Genomic DNA, 19,091 nt, shown 5'->3' on the forward strand with positions numbered 1-19,091 from the left:
AGACGGGTTCTACCATTGCTTGGTAGTCTCTACCTCTTAGACCAATAGCTGCCCGGCACCAAATCATCATTTCACTTTTTGGGGGCATGGCAATAGGGAAAGGGTCACACATTCTCACGCTTCCAATCTCACCACCGGAGAGTTCCACCTGTTGCCGTCGCATCAGTGCCCGGATCTCTTTTTGGAGCACTCGCTGCTGGCCGGAGCTGGCGTTCTTGGCAACCTGCTGTAAAATGAAAATCACCTCTGCAAGACAATTTTCAATCACATTAGTTCCTAGAGTTATCTTTGGGTGACTCTCGCGCTTGTCAATGTCTACAATGATCAGTCCCTGTGCTGCCAGTTCGACTCTACCGATTTTAATGGTCATCTCTTTGAATCCGATCTGTGGCACGGGTTGACCATTGCTGGCGATGATACTCAAGTCGTCGTCAGGGTTGCGGGTTATATCCGAGTCATTCCAGTACTGCTTGAAGAGCACGTACGGGATGGTGGTAACCTGTGACCCGGTGTCCAGTAGGGCACTCATAGGAATGCCATCCAGTACTACAGGCAAGACTGGACGTCCTCCCACGTATTTGTCACGCCAGTTCGATGGGCCTGGTGATCTTATTCCTAGGGGTTGGCCCTCTACCCCAGGTTGTGCCAGTTTAAAGGACAGTACCTTGCCATATGTCCAGGTTGATTGCAGCGGCGGCAGATGGGTTGTCCGTCCTCGTTGTATCGGTCGCTGGGTCTTCCTCTGGCCGGTGGGGTCCTCCTTGGTCGACGCCACGGGATGTCCTCCGGTCCGGATGCCAGCTGTATCTTCCCTGGAGCAGAAACCTGTAAAGACTGCACAGTTCGGGTTAGCGCAGCAACGCTTTTAGCTAGCTCTTGGACCTGATGGTGCAGGTCTGGAGCCGGGTCATTGTTCAAAGCCTGCGCATCAGCTCCCACAGGCCCTGCCAACAAGGGCGCCGCCTCCTGGTGGTAAGCGGTAGTAGGGCGCCTGTGGGTCACAACGCCACCCGGTGCCGGTTCTCGGAGCACCCGGATGGCTCTGTCCTTGAACTGTGCAAAGTCCAGATGAGGATCCTGTAAGGCCATTGCCCGCAACTTGGTTCGGTGGGCATTGCAATATAGTCCCTCTATAAATTGTTCGGTCAACAGCCTGTCCTCGTTTCCCACGCCGTCAGGGTCGGTCTGCTTAATGGCTCTCAGGGCCTCTTGTAGGTTTAGTGCATAGTCCCTTATATTCTCATGTGCTCGCTGTTTGCACCCGTAGAATCTAAGCTTAATCTCGGCTGAGGTGCGGGTATCAAAGGTGTCCTTCAGCCGGGTTAATATCCCTGCGACAGTCCTCCTCCTCCCAAGTGGCCAGGACTTTACCTCCCTTTGGGCTGCCCCTGTTAATTGAGCCACCAGGATGCTCACTTTTTGCTCTTCTGTGAGGGGGTACACCTGGAAGAGGCTATCCAGCTTTTCTCTAAAGTCATTCAGGGTATGTGACTCCCCTGAGTACTGGGGTAGCCAGGCTGCCCCCGGGATATAGGGCATAGTGAAAGGCATGACCGCAGCTGCGGTGGCGCTGGCCGTGGCTGTGGCAGTGAAGCTCTCCTCCGTATCCGACATCCTCCTCCCCCCTAGTGGACCGTGGCCTACCTTGCGATGATCCTCTTCCGTAGGCCGCGGCTCCGCAGTGGATCGTCAGGGTCGAGGACCTTCCGTCGCGCTCCTGTGACGTCGGCGTCTGCTGGGCTCCTTCCAGGACCTTACGCAACGTCCGGACGTAAGGCGGGGCTTCTGTTCTCGCGCGCTTTCAGAGTCCACGCCCCTCTTCTTCCCGCGCGGCGTCTTCAAGATGGCGTCCAATGGCGGGAAAACTCCATGGATGGCGGGAAGAAGGCAGAAGATGGCGTCCAACGGCGGGAAAACTCCACGGATGGCGGGAAGAAGGTAGAAGATGGCGTCGGATGGCGGGAATCTTCACCACAGGTAAGTTTAAAAGTCTCTTTTTCAGGCACGCAGTACCCGGTGGTTGCGGGCACGATATCCTGCCGACTACGCCAAAAGTTGACGCGCCCCTGGGCCTGTGCTGAGTAGCGTTGCGCACGCGGGGGCCTACCCGGAGCCGGATCTGATAGGGGTAGTAGTCTCGTGGCGGTGACCCGGTCCGTGCCCAGGGAGTCAAACTAAGTGGCGGTGCTTGGCATAAGATGTTATATTGCTCGACTACGCCACCCGTTGAATGCGGTTATGAGTCCGCCGCTGCAGGGCAGACCGCTGAGGCCGGTGGTATGGTTGTGCAGCGTGGATGGTATAACCCCCAACGGGAGGGGTATGGCCTCAGGGCAGCGGACGTGGATGATGAAACACTCAGAGACGGTGCGGTGTAGTTCAGGGTCTTTACTGGTGGCAAAGGTAGACCCTCCCGGAGTACTGGCTAGCGATCGGGGCCTGGTCAGTCCGTGAGCAGATGGAATCTCCCCTGGCCAGGCGGAGTTGTAGGCCTCCCCAACTAATCGTACTCTTCTGGCTACCTTGCTAGAAGCGGGTAAAAGTAGCCCACGTCCCTGAGTGTACCGTGTGGTGCTCACCCGTATGGCCGGTGACTCGGGGCCTTCTGGTAGCTTCCGCTCCACTACGGCGGTGCTGGTCCCTTGCGTGTGACCGTGCCTTCGGGTTTCTTGGCCAGAGGACCTGAAATCCCCTGCCGGTCGGTTTCTGCTGCTGGGTAAGGATTAGTCCCCACAGCCTCGGACTCCGGGTCCGGTCAGAACTCTTCAATCAGGGCGAGCTCTACAGCTTCCAGCCCCTGACCTCTTTTAGCACAGCTCCCACAGAGCTCCTGCTCTTTCTTTCCCTAAAGCTGCTCCACTACAGACCAGACTGTGTCTCTGTCTGTGTTCTCTCACTCCACTCTACTCACTAACCCTGCCTCAGCCCCAGTTTTATATAGGGGAAGTTCTTCCCCTCCCAGGACTGGGCAGGAGGTGTGGTATGCTTAGGGTTCCTGACCAGGAGACCTCCCACCTGCTCTCAGACGTAATATTGGTATTACTGTGGAAACCAGACCCCTGGGGTGCCACATTGGCGCCAGGTCTCTCGGTGCTCACGTGACAATATGAAATCTGCAGCCAATTGGGGGGTGTGATCGTCCACTCTGATGAAATAATAAAGGCAACAGCCAGCGACATAGTGTCATGTGAGTGCCAGGAGACCCGATGCCTAATATTGCTGAAAAGGAGCCAGTGCAGGAGATGAGTATAAGCCTCTCTTATTTAACATGGAGAACTCAGGCATTTAGGATGGGGTTGTCCAAGTAGAACTCTTGTGTATATTATTTAGCCAAAATTAAAATGTACCAAATATCCACATGTGCAAATACCGTATATAAAGCCTTTTACTCCAAATTCCGTTATTTCTCCTCTGATCTCATCAGTGGCCGTTCATTCAAAGCCACAAATTGTTTGTCTATCCTGATATCTTGTGGAACAGCCTGGCCTCACATGGGTTCTCCTCCCTCTTATCTCGGACCCTCAGTATTGACACCCTCACTTTTTTCATGCCCCTACATCTTTATATTTAATGCGGAAAGACTACCAGGAAATGTAGTTTCTGATCACTTGAGTCTTTTCTAATGTGATCGGTTTCATTATACCCTTATACCATCCACAGCAGTATACGAAAAGGAGTGTAGGTGTGAGTTGTGCAGAGGTAGTGGCTGCACCCAGGCACTGATGCGGAAATCCCAGCTCCCCTCTGCCCATTACCGTTCACCAGTTTTATATGTGATGCATGGTGGTTCAGCAGACAGATTCTAGGGCAAAATAACTACTAAATAATGTCATGTTATAATGACAGATCTGTCACAAGCAGTTTTTCAAGTTGTAGAGCAATAACCTGAATCTCCCCAGTTGTTCTTTCATAACCATATTCACCAGCATTCATAACCATAGTCACCAGCATTCATAACCATATTCACCAGCATTCATAACCATATTCACCAGCATTCATAACCATAGTCACCAGCATTCATAACCATAATCACCAGCATTCATAACCATATTCACCAGCATTCATAACCATATTCACCAGCATTCATAACCATAGTCACCAGCATTCATAACCATAGTCACCAGCATTCATAACCATATTCACCAGCATTCATAACCATAGTCACCAGCATTCATAACCATAGTCACCAGCATTCATAACCATAGTCACCAGCATTCATAACCATATTCACCAGCATTCATAACCATATTCACCAGCATTCATAACCATAGTCACCAGCATTCATAACCATAGTCACCAGCATTCATAACCATATTCACCAGCATTCATAACCATAGTCACCAGCATTGGCTGCAATTTCATGAAACCTCATTGTGCGCTAAGGGGATAATATATCATCTAGACATATTCAGAGATAAAGCTAAAATACAACACCAATAGCACAGTAATAATGGCGATCATTTATTGAAAGCAATGTAGTATATAGAATTTTTTTATTTTTCCATGTATAATGTAGCCAGCAAGGGTGAGTCTATTTTAGCTTTTAATAATTATTTGCTAAAATAAAGTGGCTGACATTACAAATTATTGCCTAAATGGGCACAAAGCTGCCAGTCAGCGAGCAACACTGACCATAGCACTGGATAGGGGAAAGCTGTGGACCCCGTATAGCCAGGTTGACAATCGCACCAAGGACGGCTGTAGATGCCGCAGTTGTGTCCTGTAATTCATGCGTCACATCTCCCAACAAGGATTCCAGAGTTTGGATTTTATGACTTCACTTCTGAATCCACCTGGGGAACGTGGCACAGGGGCCTCATTGCTGCTTATGCTCCATCCCAGTTGGCACAGAGCAGACTGCCAGTGGTCACGTTGGCAGTGGAGCAGCAGCTTTCAGCCCTCTGTAAGTAGGTCAGATACATTGTGTGACTGCTTTGCCGCAGATCAGCACATATAGAGATGGAGGTAATAGGAAGATGTGGAAGAATGTTCTTCAGATTGGCAGGCCAGCCATGCTTGTTACTGATGACATGAAACATGATGATGTTGGCATTTTGAGTGCAGGTAGTAGGAGCTGATGGTACAGAAATAAATGAACTCCAGTAGATAGTCTTGCGTCAAGATACAGGAGGATTAGATGGTATGACGGTATTATGCTGTTTCTCCGCTTAGTGGTAAGTTGTGCTCCATGCTGGACCCACAAACGGGAAACTCGTGAAAATCCTCTGTTCTCTAGCAGGAATTGTCTCGTTCACGCCATCACTGCGCGGTGCTGGGATCTGCTGTCTCATGGTGACATACGGGTTCCTTCCTATAATAACTGGAGATGGCGCTTTTCCTGTCCTTATGTCTTTCCAGTTTATATTTGAAAAGAAGGGGTGCGTTCTGATTTTTCCATTAACCCCTAGCCGGACATAATGGTCTTTGCAGAGTAGTTTGGACATAATGTCCATAGCATCGTGGTCAGTGAGGTTTTCATATGATGGTTCTTCGTACAAGACATTATTCACAATCTCTTCAGTGGTGTCTCCTGGAAATGGTGAGTCTTGGAAAATCATGTCGTACAATATGACTCCAAAGGCGAACCAGTCCACACCTTCACCATAAGCGTCTCCCATGATCATTTCTGGGGCGCCATACCCAGGTGTTCCACTGAAATCTCTGGCATTAAATCTCTTATCAAACTCGTATAGAGATAGTCCAAAATCAGTAATCTTTATGTGCCCGTCACCAGTCAGCAGGATGTTATCCGGTTTTAAGTCCCGGTGAATGATGTCATTGCTGTGCAGGAATTGTAGGCCACAAACGATTTCTGCTCCTATAAATGTTACAGGTTCCTTCAGGGGAATGGTACTATATATATAGTGAAGCAGATCCCCTCCACTGGCCAGCTCGGTGACAAAATACGCATGGTTTTCCGTATGAAACGCGGCATGGCAATGGGTTAGGAATCTGCTGTTGTGGCTAAGCTTCAGGACATGGTGTTCTACAAGGCATTCAGGGAAGGAGATTAGGCTTTCTTTCTTAATGATTTTAAGGGCCACACTTTCTTTCCTTATTTTATCAGTGGCCAGCATAACCTTCCCATAACTCCCTTGTCCAAGTATGCCATGGCAGATAAACTTATCCCTGGTGAGAGGGACAGTGGTCTTTATTTTTTTGCTACTGGGGCCACTACATTCACCTGAGATGTCATCTTGACTGGTGGCTGGATCTTCATGATGTTTCCTTTTTCTCCCAGTTCTCTTCTCTTCTGCTGCACTCTCATTACCTTTCAGGTTAATGATCCTGGTTGGACCCAAAGTACTCAGTTTTTTTAGATTATCAGCTCGATTTGTGATGTATCCCACAAGCTTTTCACATCTGTTTTGTACAGTGTCTAGGAAGGAAATATTCTGGGTTCCCTCATTGACAGGTAATACCTGACCAACCTGCCCAGATTTCTTGGAATCCATCTTCCTTATCTTTGCTGGAGGTTCCTGGTTATTTCCAGTGTCTTCTCCATCTGGTGTTTCTTTCCTTTTTCTCTTTCTATTCCCTGTAAAGTCCATGTTGCATCAGGCAACAACAGGGCAATTATCCAAAAACGTATGTAAAATTATCAGAGAATGCAATCCACACGTATATTGTAGTCAAAGCCAACTACAACTAAAGCTCAATGGCTGCAGTCAGTTGTTTATGGAACTTTGTGGAATGTGATGTCACTGTGCCGGTGATGTCACACTCACTGTGATGTCAGCAGATGCATGCGAGTGTTCCATCTCTGCTGAACGTGAAAGTCTCAGAAGGGGCGGGGCTTAGTCACCATTGACTATAATGGAGTCTGTTGAGTGGGTAGTATTTAGTGACCTGAAGCTGGAAATCAGTGGGATAAATGACATCAGGATTCAGGAATAAGTTACAGTAGTTTTATATTTGTTTTAATTTATTTTATACAAAAAAAGAGCATGGACCGCACCTCCAAAAAAATCATACATTGATCTAATGCCTCTCAGCAAAAATATACATAACTGAACATGAGGTTCTTAGTTTAACATTCTGATCAGACTGTATGAAGCCCACTGCCACGTCACGGCAAACCTCGTAGTGGGTCCTAACATTTCCTGCCTAAAAGGCGCGGCGCCATGTGCCAACCACCGCTACAGTGAGAATGCACCAGCAGGGCGGGCGGCCTGGTGCCTCACAGCATCCATGCTTCAAGACCGAGTCCCCATGACTCCAGGCCGCGGCGCCCCACAAGCACAAAACCACAGCAACAATGGCTGACACATTGCACCAACACCACATGAAAGGAGCATTGTGACTCACCTTCCTCAAGCTCTCAAGTGAGAGCAAACTAGGCTAGACCCTCTTTGCAGACTCCTGCTAATTAAAATTGCCTGTGCCAAATGGGATGAGTGCTGGTCCAAGAAAGGGAAAAGAATAAGCTGGTTCATTGACATGGCAGTGGGCTTCACACAGTCTGATCAGAATGTTAAGCTAAGAACCTCATGTTCAGTAATATGTATTTTTGCTGAGAGGCATTAGATCAAATGTATGATTTTTGGAGGTGCGGTCCATGCTCTTTTTTTTTTTGTATTTATTTTATGTTACATTATTTTGTGTAGGGCTGTGATGATATACATTTTTCAGTTCTTTTGTGTAAAATTTAAAGGAAAGTGTGTTAACCACTTCCTGACTGCCCACTGCACATAAACGTCCGCGCTTGCTGGGCTCTGTACATCGCCGATGTTTATGAACCCTGCGATTCCTGTGCAGAGCGATAGCTCTAACAGGTGACATCCTCGAGACCGGATTGGATCAGGTTCCAATAAAGTTAACCCTTTGCTTTCTTCTACAACCCCTGGCAAAAATGATGGAATCACCGGGCTCAGATGATGTTCATTCAGTTGTTTAATGTTGTTGAAAAAAAGCAGATTACAGACATGGCACAAAACTAAAGTCATTTCAAATGGCAACTTTAGGGCTTTAAGAAACAGTAAAAGAAATCAAGATTAAAAATGTGGTGCTCAGTAAGGGTAATTTTTTTCAGACCAAGCAGAGGGAAAAAATTATGGAATCACTCAATTCTGAGGAAAAAATTATGGAATCACCCTGTAAGTTTTGGAAATTAAAATTAACACCTGCATCAAATTAGATCTGCTTTTTTAGTCTGCATCTAAAAAGGAGTGATCACACCTTGGAGAGCTGTTGCACTCAGTGGACTGACATGAATCATGGCTCCAACACGAGAGATGTCAATTGAAACAAAGGAGATGATTATCATTCTCTTAAAAGAAGGTAAAAATCATCACGCAATGTTGCAAAAGATGTTGGTTGTTCACAGTCAGCTGTGTCTAAAATCTGGACCAAATACAAACATGGTAAGGTTGTTAAAGGCAAACATACTGGTAGACCAAGGAAGACATCAAAGCGTCAAGACCGGAAACTTAAAGCAATATGTCTCCAAAACAGGAAATGCACAACAAAACAAATGAGGAACGAATAGGAGGAAACTGGAGTCAATGTCTGTGACTGAACTGTAAGAAACCGCCTAAAGGAAATGAGATTTACATACAGAAAAGCTAAACATAAGCCATCATTAACACCTAAACAGAAAAAAACAAGGTTACAATGGGCTAAGGAAAAGCAATCGTGGACTGTGGATGACTGGATGAAAGTCATATTCAGTGATGAATCGCGAATCTGCATTGGGCAAGGTGATGATGCTGGAACTTTTGTTTGGTGCCGTTCTAATGAGATTTATAAAGATGACTGCATGAAGAGAACATGCAAATTTTCACAGTCATTGATGATATGGGGCTGCATGTCAGGTAAAGGCACTGGGGAAATGGCTGTCATTACATCTTTAATAAATGCCCAAGTTTACATTGATATTTTGGTCAGTTTTCTTATCCCATCAATTGAAAGGATGTTTGCGGATGATAACATAATTTTTCAAGATGATTATGCATCCTGCCATAGAGCAAAAACTGTGAAAACATTCCTTGAAAAGAAGACACAAAAGGTCAATGTCATGGCCTGCAAATAGTCCGGATCTCAATCCAATTGAAAATCTTTGGAAGTTGAAGAAAATGGTTCATGACAGGGCTCCAACCTGCAAAGCTGATCTGGCAACAGCAATCAGAGAAAATTGGAGCCAGATTGATAAAGAGTACTGTTTGTCACTCATTAAGTCCATGCCTCAGAGACTGCTTTAAAGCCAGAGGTGGTGCAACAAAATACTAGTGATGTATTGGAGTGTTCTTTTGTGTGTTTGTTTTTCATGATTCCATATTTTTTTCCTCAGAATTGAGTGATACCATAATTTTTTCCCTCTGCTTGGTCTGAAAAAAATTACCCTGACTGAGTGCCACATTTTTTATCTTAATTTCTTTTTGTGTTTCTTAAAGCCCTAAAGTTGCCATTTGGAATGACTGACTTTAGTTTTGTGCCATGTCTGTGATCTGATTTTTTTCAACAGCATTAAACAACTGAATGAACATCCTCCGAGCCTGGTGATTCCATAATTTTTGCCAGGGGTTATAGATGCTGTGATCCATAGCGATCACGGCACATAGAAGAGAGGGAGAGGCAGTTGTGCACTCACCTTTGACGGCCTCCGAGATAAGGTCTGACGTGGTCATGGCAGCCGGAGATCACATGATGACCTCCGAGGCTGCCAGGTACGGTGGCCTGTTAGCCATCAACTGAGTCTAACAGGAGATCTACCAGTGTAAAACTGACATCCGGTCTCATGCAATGCAATACATGTGTATTGCATTGCATGAGACCTGTGATGATAAAAATATTCCCATAGCGGGACTAAGTGAGAAAGTTAAAAACAGAAAGTTTAAAAATTGGGTCACTTGAGGGGGATTCAGCTCTTCTAGTGCTTAAGGGCTCTGTATACGTAGTCCGCAAACTATTCTACAATAATTTGTTCTCCAAAAGCGAAATAGTGCTCCTTCCCTCCCGGGTGTCGCCGTGTGCCTAAGCAGTACTGTACAGCCACATATGGGATATTGCCACGTTCAGCAGAAATTGTGTGATACATTTCGGCACCATTTTTACCCATTGCCTTGTGTGAAAATGTAAAATCTGAGGCTAAAGCTAATTTTTTTTGTGATAAAAATATAATTATTTTTTTCTTCGCTGCCCAATGGTATAAATTTCTGAGAGTCATATATGGTGTCAGTTTGATCACTGCATCCGTAGAGGAATTCATTGAGAGGTGTAGTTTGTAAAATGGGGTCACTTATGGGGGTTTCCTGCTGCTTTAGGACCTCAGTCTCTCCCAGTGGGTCATGGCACCTGCAAACCACAACAGTAAAATCTGCACTATAATATGACAATTTTTCCCTTCTGAGCTTTGCACTGTGCCTGAAAAGTAGGCTTCCAGTATCCATTGTTTCAGATGCTGCACATCTCGTATCTTGATGGTCTGGTGTGGTATATGGGGTACAAAGATAGTGGGGCCATTCTTCATCAATGGAAACCTCAGTGCCACTGGATATCTGAAATTGCTGCATGATGATGAGTTGCCCTCTTTATGCACTGAAGATGGCACGTTCCCTGAGTTTTTCCAACAAGATGGTGCACCACCACATTATGGGTGTCAGGTCTGAGCATTCCTACATGAACAGTTTCCTGGAAAGTGGATTGGTTGTCGTGGGCCAGTTGAATGGCCACCAAGGTCTCCCGATCTGGCCCTTTTAGACTGTTATCTTTGTGGTCATCAATACAATTGTCTATGCTGTGAAGATACGAGATGTGCAGCATCTGAAACAACGGATACTGGAAGCCTGTGCTAGCATTTCTTCTGCATGTTGCTATCAGTGTGTCAAGAGTGGAAGAAGAGGGTTGAATTGACAATCCAACACAATGGGCAGCACTCTGAACACATTTTATAAGTGGTCATAAACTTGTAAAAACTCATGAAAGAATAAAGTTAAGTTAAAACCAAGCACACCATTGTTTTTCTTATGAAATTCTCAATACGTTTGATGTGTCACATGACCTTCTTCTCATTGAAAAAAATAAAGTTGGATCCAAAATGGCCGACTTCAAAATGGCCACCATGGTCACCACCCATCTGGAAAAGTTTTCCCCTTCCCTTATACTAATGTGCCACAAACAGGAAGTTGATATCACCAACCATTCCCATTTTATTTAGGTGTATCCATATAAATGGCCCACCCTGTAGTTTTAATCCTTCTAACTTCCTAACCAAAAAAAATTGTTTAAAAAATTGTGCGGATGTTAAATAACTATTTTGTGTGACCTAACTCTCTGGTTTAAGGGCATAAAAATTAAAAGTTTAAAAATTGGAAAATTTTCCCAATTTTGCCAAATTTCTGATATTTTAAAAAATAATCGAGTTACCGTATTTTTCGGACTATAAAGTGCACCAGACCATGAACATAAGACACACCTACCTGGGTTTTAGAGACTGAAAATAGAAAAGAAAGTTTAAGCAAAAAATGTGGTCATGATGCTCTGTTAAGGGGGATGGGGTCTGCCGCTCACACTGTTAAGGGGTAATGTCCCCCAATTCTGTACTAATATCCCCCATCCTAGTAAATATGCCTCCCTCCTTCCTGGTATACATGGCCCTCATCCCCATCCTGGTATGCATGGCACCCCTCATCCCCATCCTGGTGTGCATGGCACCCCTTATCCCCATCCTGGTATGCATGGCACCCCTTATCCCCATCCTGGTATGCATGGCACCCCTCATCCCCATCCTGGTATGCATGGCACCCCTCCATCCCGGTATGCATGGCACCCCTCCATCCCGGTATGCATGGCACCCCTCCATCCCGGTATGCATGGCACCCCTCCATCCCGATATGCATGGCACCTCTCCATCCCGATATGCATGGCACCTCTCCATCCCGGTATGCATGGCACCCCTCCATCCCGGTATGTATGGCACCTCTCCACCCTAAAATTTTGGAGGAAAAAAGTTTCTTATAATCCGAAAAATACGGTATATCTAGAAAAAAAATTACTACTATCATGAAGTACAATATGTCACAAAAAACAATCTCCGAACCACTGGGATATGTTGAAGCGTTTCAGAGTTATTACCTCAAAAAGTGACGCTGGTCAGAATTGAAAAAAATTGGCCTGATCACAAAGGCAAAAACTGGCTCTGGCGCGAGAGGGTTAAATCTATAAGTTTAAAAAATATCTATTTCTGCTCTTTTTATTAAAAACACAAAATTCTACTGTGGAAGGGCTAAGAAAATGTACTTGTGAACAAATCTTTTGCAAATTATCCAGATATCAAGAGTTTCCAAAAGGTAATTCTGCCCAACTATGGTACATTGGGTAGTAAGAAAAGGGGAGTCAGTGTTTAGCAGGTCTATATTACAGCTCCACAGGGTTTATTACCCCTCTCCCAGGACCTTGTAAGGTGAGGCTCCATAGCTAAGCTACAGTATGGAGATTGGTGACCCCATATCTGGGCAGATGAGTTCATTACAGCTTCACACAGATCTTTACCCGGCGTTTCTAAGCTTCTGAGTAGCAACCTGACTAGTAATATTATTATACAAGATTTGATCATTTATGAATGACTGGCCCGGCAGATCTGGCATTCTGCAGACTGGAAAAGCTGGGGAACAACCATTATATAAAATATGAAAAAATAGAAAATATTAGCAATGTTCTATAATGGTTAATTTTTACATAACACTGGTTCAATTCACTTGATATTAACCCGTTCATGATCTTGTGATTTTCTATCTTTGCACTTTAGTTTTTTTTCTCCTCTTTTTTCCAGAGCCATAACTTTTATATTTTTTCAATATAACAAAGGGCTTGTTTTTTGCAGGACAAGTTGTACTTTTGAATGACACCATTTTTTTGAAGTGCTACTTTAGTGAAGTAAAAATAATAAATTTAGGATTTTTTATCTTCGTTATTTTTTTATAGACTTTACATTTATCATATTGCGGGTTACAATTAAGATAGAGATGGGAGAGGCAGCATTTTGTTCAGAATTGTACAGGCTTTAATTCGACATGTCTTAACCAAGTTTGTTATTTTGTTTTCGAGGAGTCAAATTCTAAATTTTGATGGGCGATTTCGGGAAAACTGTGTTTTGTAAAAAAATAAATAAAAAAAATGCGTATGTGTTACTTGTGTTATTGGTTACATTCCTTCAGGGATTCAAGTTGGTATTTCTGTAGGATCATATTTTGTTGTGTGATTTTCTAAATACAGTCTCATCCTAGTCATAGGTTTAATGCTAAACTAAAAGAATCAATATTTTAACACCTTTTTAATATACAGTTATACATGTAACAACTTTTTTTTTATTATTACTTCACTAGACATTTCCTTTTTCCAGTTTAAAAAAAAAATGAAAAAAATACAGTAAAATCGTCCAGCGATAAAATAAAACATTATGAATTAGTCTGAACAATTAATAGTACGTCTTTACACTGATCTTTTCTCAATAATTTGTTCTCCCTTCTGGGTGAAATGTAATCTTGTCCACAATCTCTTACTAACAATGGCCGTTTCCTTTTGTGTCAGTATGTACGCCTGTTATGGGGTTTGGGTCCACTTGTGTTAATATCTGATTTTTGGTTACTTTCAAAATGTCTGCTTTCTTGGATACACAAAGGATGGTGATGGACCAGAAGGTGCAGAAAAATGGCTTTACTTCTTCATTGTCCTAGTCTTTGGAGAGTCCATTAGCCAGCAGCCACCAGTGCTGATCATACTCACAGGTCACGTATCCAGTTATATCATCCATCGCCAATCTTGTGCCACCTTCAATCACTTCATGGACTTCACTGTCATTTCTGGATGAAAAAATCCTTGTTTATATTTTTGTTTCACTACATGGAATTAAAGTGTGGTATTGCTTAGTTCCTTTGATGGGTTCTGCTTTTTGTAACCAATGTTTTAACAAACTTTCCTCTTCTTCTTAGTCCTGGTTTGTACAGTACGTGAACTGGATGTTAGGAATATTTTTCTCACTCAGTTGGAAAAGTTGCATGGGTGTTAAAATTTGGTCTGAATGTGGTCTATGGAGGCTAGCTTGAGCTGCTAGACATTTCACCGTGCCTCCTAAACCATCACATACACCTTTTGCCAGGAGCTGAATGGCAAAAAAGTGCCATTCAGCTTTCACTCCAAAATGTTTCTTGTGATGGCATACAATTATAAGGTTTCTCCTATTTTTATACTGTGCAGAAGAGTCATCCGAGGAGTAGTAGACCTTGCTCAAACTTGTTAGGATGTCAGTTTTATCACTGAAATCAAATTTTTTTGGAACAAATGAACAGCTGTTGAATCGTGAAGTAAGCACTCAGACATAAAATACATAAGTGTAGTTCTGATATCTGACTGTAAGCAGAGTCGGCTTATTAGTAATAAGTTATTACTATTCAGCTAAGCACTTATCGCACAGGGCGCTGAGGGAGACATTGCACGGACCAGCCCCTGAAACCAGCATCACTGATGGGCGGCAAACAAAGCAGGGGAGAGTAGGGATGTCCCAGTCCCCTCCTTTTCGATGATCTTCGTTTCAGTGTGGAAAGGGAAGTGACAGCAGTTTCCACATTTTTGGGTTCACTGTTAAGCCCACGGCTGTGTGCAAATCCACTACTGATTGTACCTGGGACAAGTTGGTATGCCACTTGGTACTAAAGGTAATATCCTCCAAATACACCGATACATACTTCTGATAAGGCTCTAACACTATGTCCATCAGCCTCTGGAACATGGCCGAGGCTGCATGTAACCCAAAAGGCAAGACGACCTAGTGATAGAGACCCTCCGGCGTTATGAAGGCTGACTCTGTCCGAGGCACCTGCCAGTAACCCGTGGTGAAGTACTGGGCCTGCCCCAGTCTCTCAATCAGCTCGTCCACCCAGGACATTGAATAAAGGTCAAATTTCAACACTTTATTACATTTTCAGAAGTCGTTACAAAATCATAACGATCCGTCCAGCTTCAGAACCAGTTACAATGGGGCTAGCCCGCTCCCTCCTGGACTCCTCGATAACTCCTAGCTGGAGCATTTGTTTTTCCTCAGCTGCGATGGCTTGTGTCTGGGCCTCTGTGACAATGTTATGTTGGATCACAGATGTTCGGCCAAGCAGTTCTGAAAATTACGTCCGTATTCCGCAGCACCAATTTCTGAGTCTCCCGTCGCTTATGTTTAGAGAGTGTGTCACTTATATTTACCTCTCCCCTGGCCATTGTCGGAGGGTCCCCAGACGATACGACCGGAGTCGCATCCGTAATCATACATTCCCAGTCTTTCCTTGCTTATAGCAAATTTACGTGATATAGCTATTTGGGTTTTCTCTTCCCAGGTTGATATACTCTCTAATTCATCTCCCCAACCTTTTCCCGGACTTCATATGGCCCTTGCCACTTGGCCATGAGCTTACTTTCTGCTGGGGGCACTAATACCTGATCCCCTTGGACATTGACCATACCAGGGGTGCAACAAAGTGCCATTAGTTGCATAAGGATTAAAAGTGAATTTAGGCTGTGTACCCACGATGTGTTTTTCAAGCGTTTTTGCTGCGGAATTTTCCGCAGCGTAAACGCTTGAGAAACGCATGGTAAGCCTTCTGCCATGGTCCCCTATGCAATTCCGCACTTTCAATGCCCATGCTGCGGATTTTTCTGCAGCGTTTATGCTGCTCTCAAAAATCCGCAGCATGTCCATTAATTTTGCGGAAGCGCTGCGTTTTCGCCGCCATTGACTTGCATTAGAACGCACCAATTCTGCAAGACTGCTTCTGTACATGCTTAATTGGCGCGTTGTAATGTCTGGATGGAGCCCGAGTGTGGAGAAGAGAAGACTCTCATCCACACCCAGGTACCATAGAAACTGTAAAAAAAAGAATAAAATAAAAAATAAAGATTATATTCACCTACCGACAGCCCCCGGTCTCCTTCCCTGTGCTTGCCAGCAGACTGAAGGACCTGCGCTGACGTCACAGTCATGTGACAGCAGGTCTTTCAGTGCAGTGTCCCGCGATCAGCTGGCAGCCAGGAAGGAGCGCAGCAACACACGCCGGGCCATCGAAACGTAAGTATCAAGGTTTATTTTTTTATTTTTAACCACTCTAAAGGTCACACTATATAAATCCATGCTGTTTGCATGGATTTATATAGTGTGACCTAGTTGTCAAGCACTTTCCAAGTGATGCTAAAATCGCTTTGAAAGCACGTGTCAATCCGCATGCGGAAACGCATGTGAATCCACATGTATTACGCTGGAAAAACGCATGTACAATCCGCATGCGTTTTTTCTGCCAGGGAGATGCAGAAATGCTGCAGAAATTTTCTGCTTCATTTCTGCATTGTGGGCACATAGCCTTAATGTAAATGATTAAGTAGCTGAATTTCCATTTTGGGGTAACACTCCTTTTGAGAGATTCCTTGCAGTTACTTTGCATGTTGATTTACTTTGTAAGGACACAAGTGCACACATTTCAGATTTTGTCACCTTTTTTCTGTGCAGATTTGTCACAAAACCTAAAGGGTTTCCCGATGCCAGGAAAGTGACTGAGAATCCTGACGTCTCCTGCACATGTTACTTATTTGTGACTTGCAGGTTTGGTGAAGATATAATTCTGCAGGATGTCAATTCTGTCAGCGTTTTTGCTGCAGATTTCACCCACACTGATGAGTGGGGAAAAATCTGCACCTATTTACAGCATTTTCCAGACAAGAGATGGAGAAACCAAAAGCTTAATGTGTGCACACAGCCTAATAGACGTCATTACTAGTGTTGAGCGAGCATGCTCGACACTGCTCGTTACTCGCCCGAGCATCTCACTACTCGGGATGTTCGGCGAGCACCGAGCATTTCCGGGTTACTCGGGCGGGAGCTCGGGTCTCCGCCCTGCATGTTTGGCGCTCTTTACAGAGCCAATGAACATGCAGGGATTGCCAGCCAGTCACTGTAATGCCGCAGCCATGTTGTTTGTGGGCATTACAGTGATTGGCTGGCCGCCCAGCGTCACCTCGAGTATTTAAAACCGGGCGCCGCCATCTTGGACTCAGTCGCCCGGGATCACACAGTCTAGGGAAAGTGCTGCTGATTTAGGGAGAGATATATACTGCGAAATAGTTAGTGTAGGGTCTGTAAAAGCTGCCAGATCAAACAAACCGTCCTTCTCAGGACTAATATCTATCCCAGATATCAGGCAGGCAGGCTGTATAGGAAACGCAGTGGTTATACCAGCAAACGCTGCATTACAGTCCTGTGTGCTCCTGCTGCTCAAATTGCTAGACTTAGCTCCAGGTCTCGGGGGCCAGGAAAAATCCTTTTTTTTTTTTTTCATCTAAATCCTCTTTTTTTCTCCGCTAGAAGTGGTGGAAGAGGAGATCCCATGTAGCGATGCCCAAATATTTGAACAGCCACGGCCACAGGAAGGCGACGCTGGCGCAATTTGTCACAAGAGGTGGACGATGACGAGACACAATTGCCACGAAGTGAGGAGGAGGATCGTGGTGCGGAAGTGGAAGAGGAGGACGTGGTGGATGATCTAGTAACTGACCCAAGGTGGCAGGAGGACACGCAGAGCGAGGCGAGCAGCACACAGGGGGAGGGAGGCAGAGCACCCCAACAGACAGGAAGAAGCAGTGTGGTGGCTGCACACAGAAGGCGGGCAACCGTTCCCCGTAACACCAACACGAGGGACGTTGCCAGTACAACCGGTAGGTCTTCCAGAGTCTGGAATTTTTTTAAAGACTCTGCTGATAACCCCAAAAAGGCCATTTGTACCACCTGCCATGCCAGTGCCAGCAGGGGTGACAAAAGTACCAGCCTGACCTCCACCAACATCATCAGGCACATGTCAGCAAAGCACCCGACTTTGTGGGGCGAACCCCAGGGTCCACGACCAGTGTCAGCGGGTGTCACCACTGCTTTTTCCGCCGTTGTGCGTGTAAGAGAACCCCCTGTTGTGCGTGCAAGGCAATCCCCTGTCCATACTGCATGCAAAGATTCCCCCTCCTCTCAGTCTTCACTTGTTATGGCAGTTTCTCAAGAAACAGCATCAACGTCCACGTCAGCGTTCAATTGTCCTTATCCCAGACCTTTGAACGAAAGAGCAAATTCGCAGCCAACGCCCCACAGGCCACAGTCCTAAATTCGCACATTTCACGACTGCTTGCGTTGGAAATGCTGCCTTTTAGGCTGGTGGAGACGGAATCCTTCCGCAACCTTGTGGCGGTGGCCGTCCCTCGGTGCTCGGTCCCCAGCCGACACTATTTTACCCGGTGTGCCATCCCCGCACTACACAAGCATGTGTCCCAAAACATCTGCCGTGCCCTCAACATCGCAATTACTGGGAGAGTCCACCTGACAACGGACACGTGGACAAGAGCTTGTGGCCAGGGACGGTACATCTCTCTGACGGCACACTGGGTAAACATAGTGGAAGCCGGGAACCAGTCGGACCTTGGGACGGAACACATCCTCTCCACATCGAGGATTGCGTGCCCTATGTCAGTCAGAGTTGCCCCCACAGTGTACAGCTCCTGATGATCATCCTCCTCATGTTCACCCTCCATCTCAGATATCACCGCATCAGTTACAAGCTGGAAGCACTGCCGTACTGCCTCCGCCAAGCAGCAACAGGCTGTGCTGAAACTCATAAACTTAGGTGATAAACCTCACAGTTGTGGACAGCTGTGAAAGAGCAGGCAGATCTGTGGCTGAGACCGCTGAACCTACATCCAGGCATGGTCGTGTGTGACAATGGCCGTAACCTGGTGGCGGCTGTGAGGCGAGATCACACACGTACCATGCCTGGGTCATGTGCTTAAGCTCGTGGTTCAGCGGTTTCTTAAATCGTACCCCGAGTTGCCAGATCTGCTCGTCGAAGTACGCCGCCTGTCAGCTCATTTTCAGAAGTCGGCTACAGCTTCCGCCGCTCTTGCTGTGTTGCAACAGCGTTTGCAGCTTCCGTCACACCGACTTGTGTGTGATGTCCCTTACGCGCCCCTGGGCCTGAGTCGCGCAGCGTTGCGCACGCGGGAGCCTACCCGGAGCCGGATCTGATAGGGGTAGTAGTCTCGTGGCGGTGACCCGGTCCGTGCCCAGGGAGTCAGACTAAGTG

This window comes from Phyllobates terribilis, unplaced genomic scaffold (assembly GCF_046119375.1).
Source record: "Phyllobates terribilis strain yellow unplaced genomic scaffold, ASM4611937v1 Scaffold_17__1_contigs__length_24005725, whole genome shotgun sequence".
Taxonomy (NCBI): domain Eukaryota; kingdom Metazoa; phylum Chordata; class Amphibia; order Anura; family Dendrobatidae; genus Phyllobates; species Phyllobates terribilis.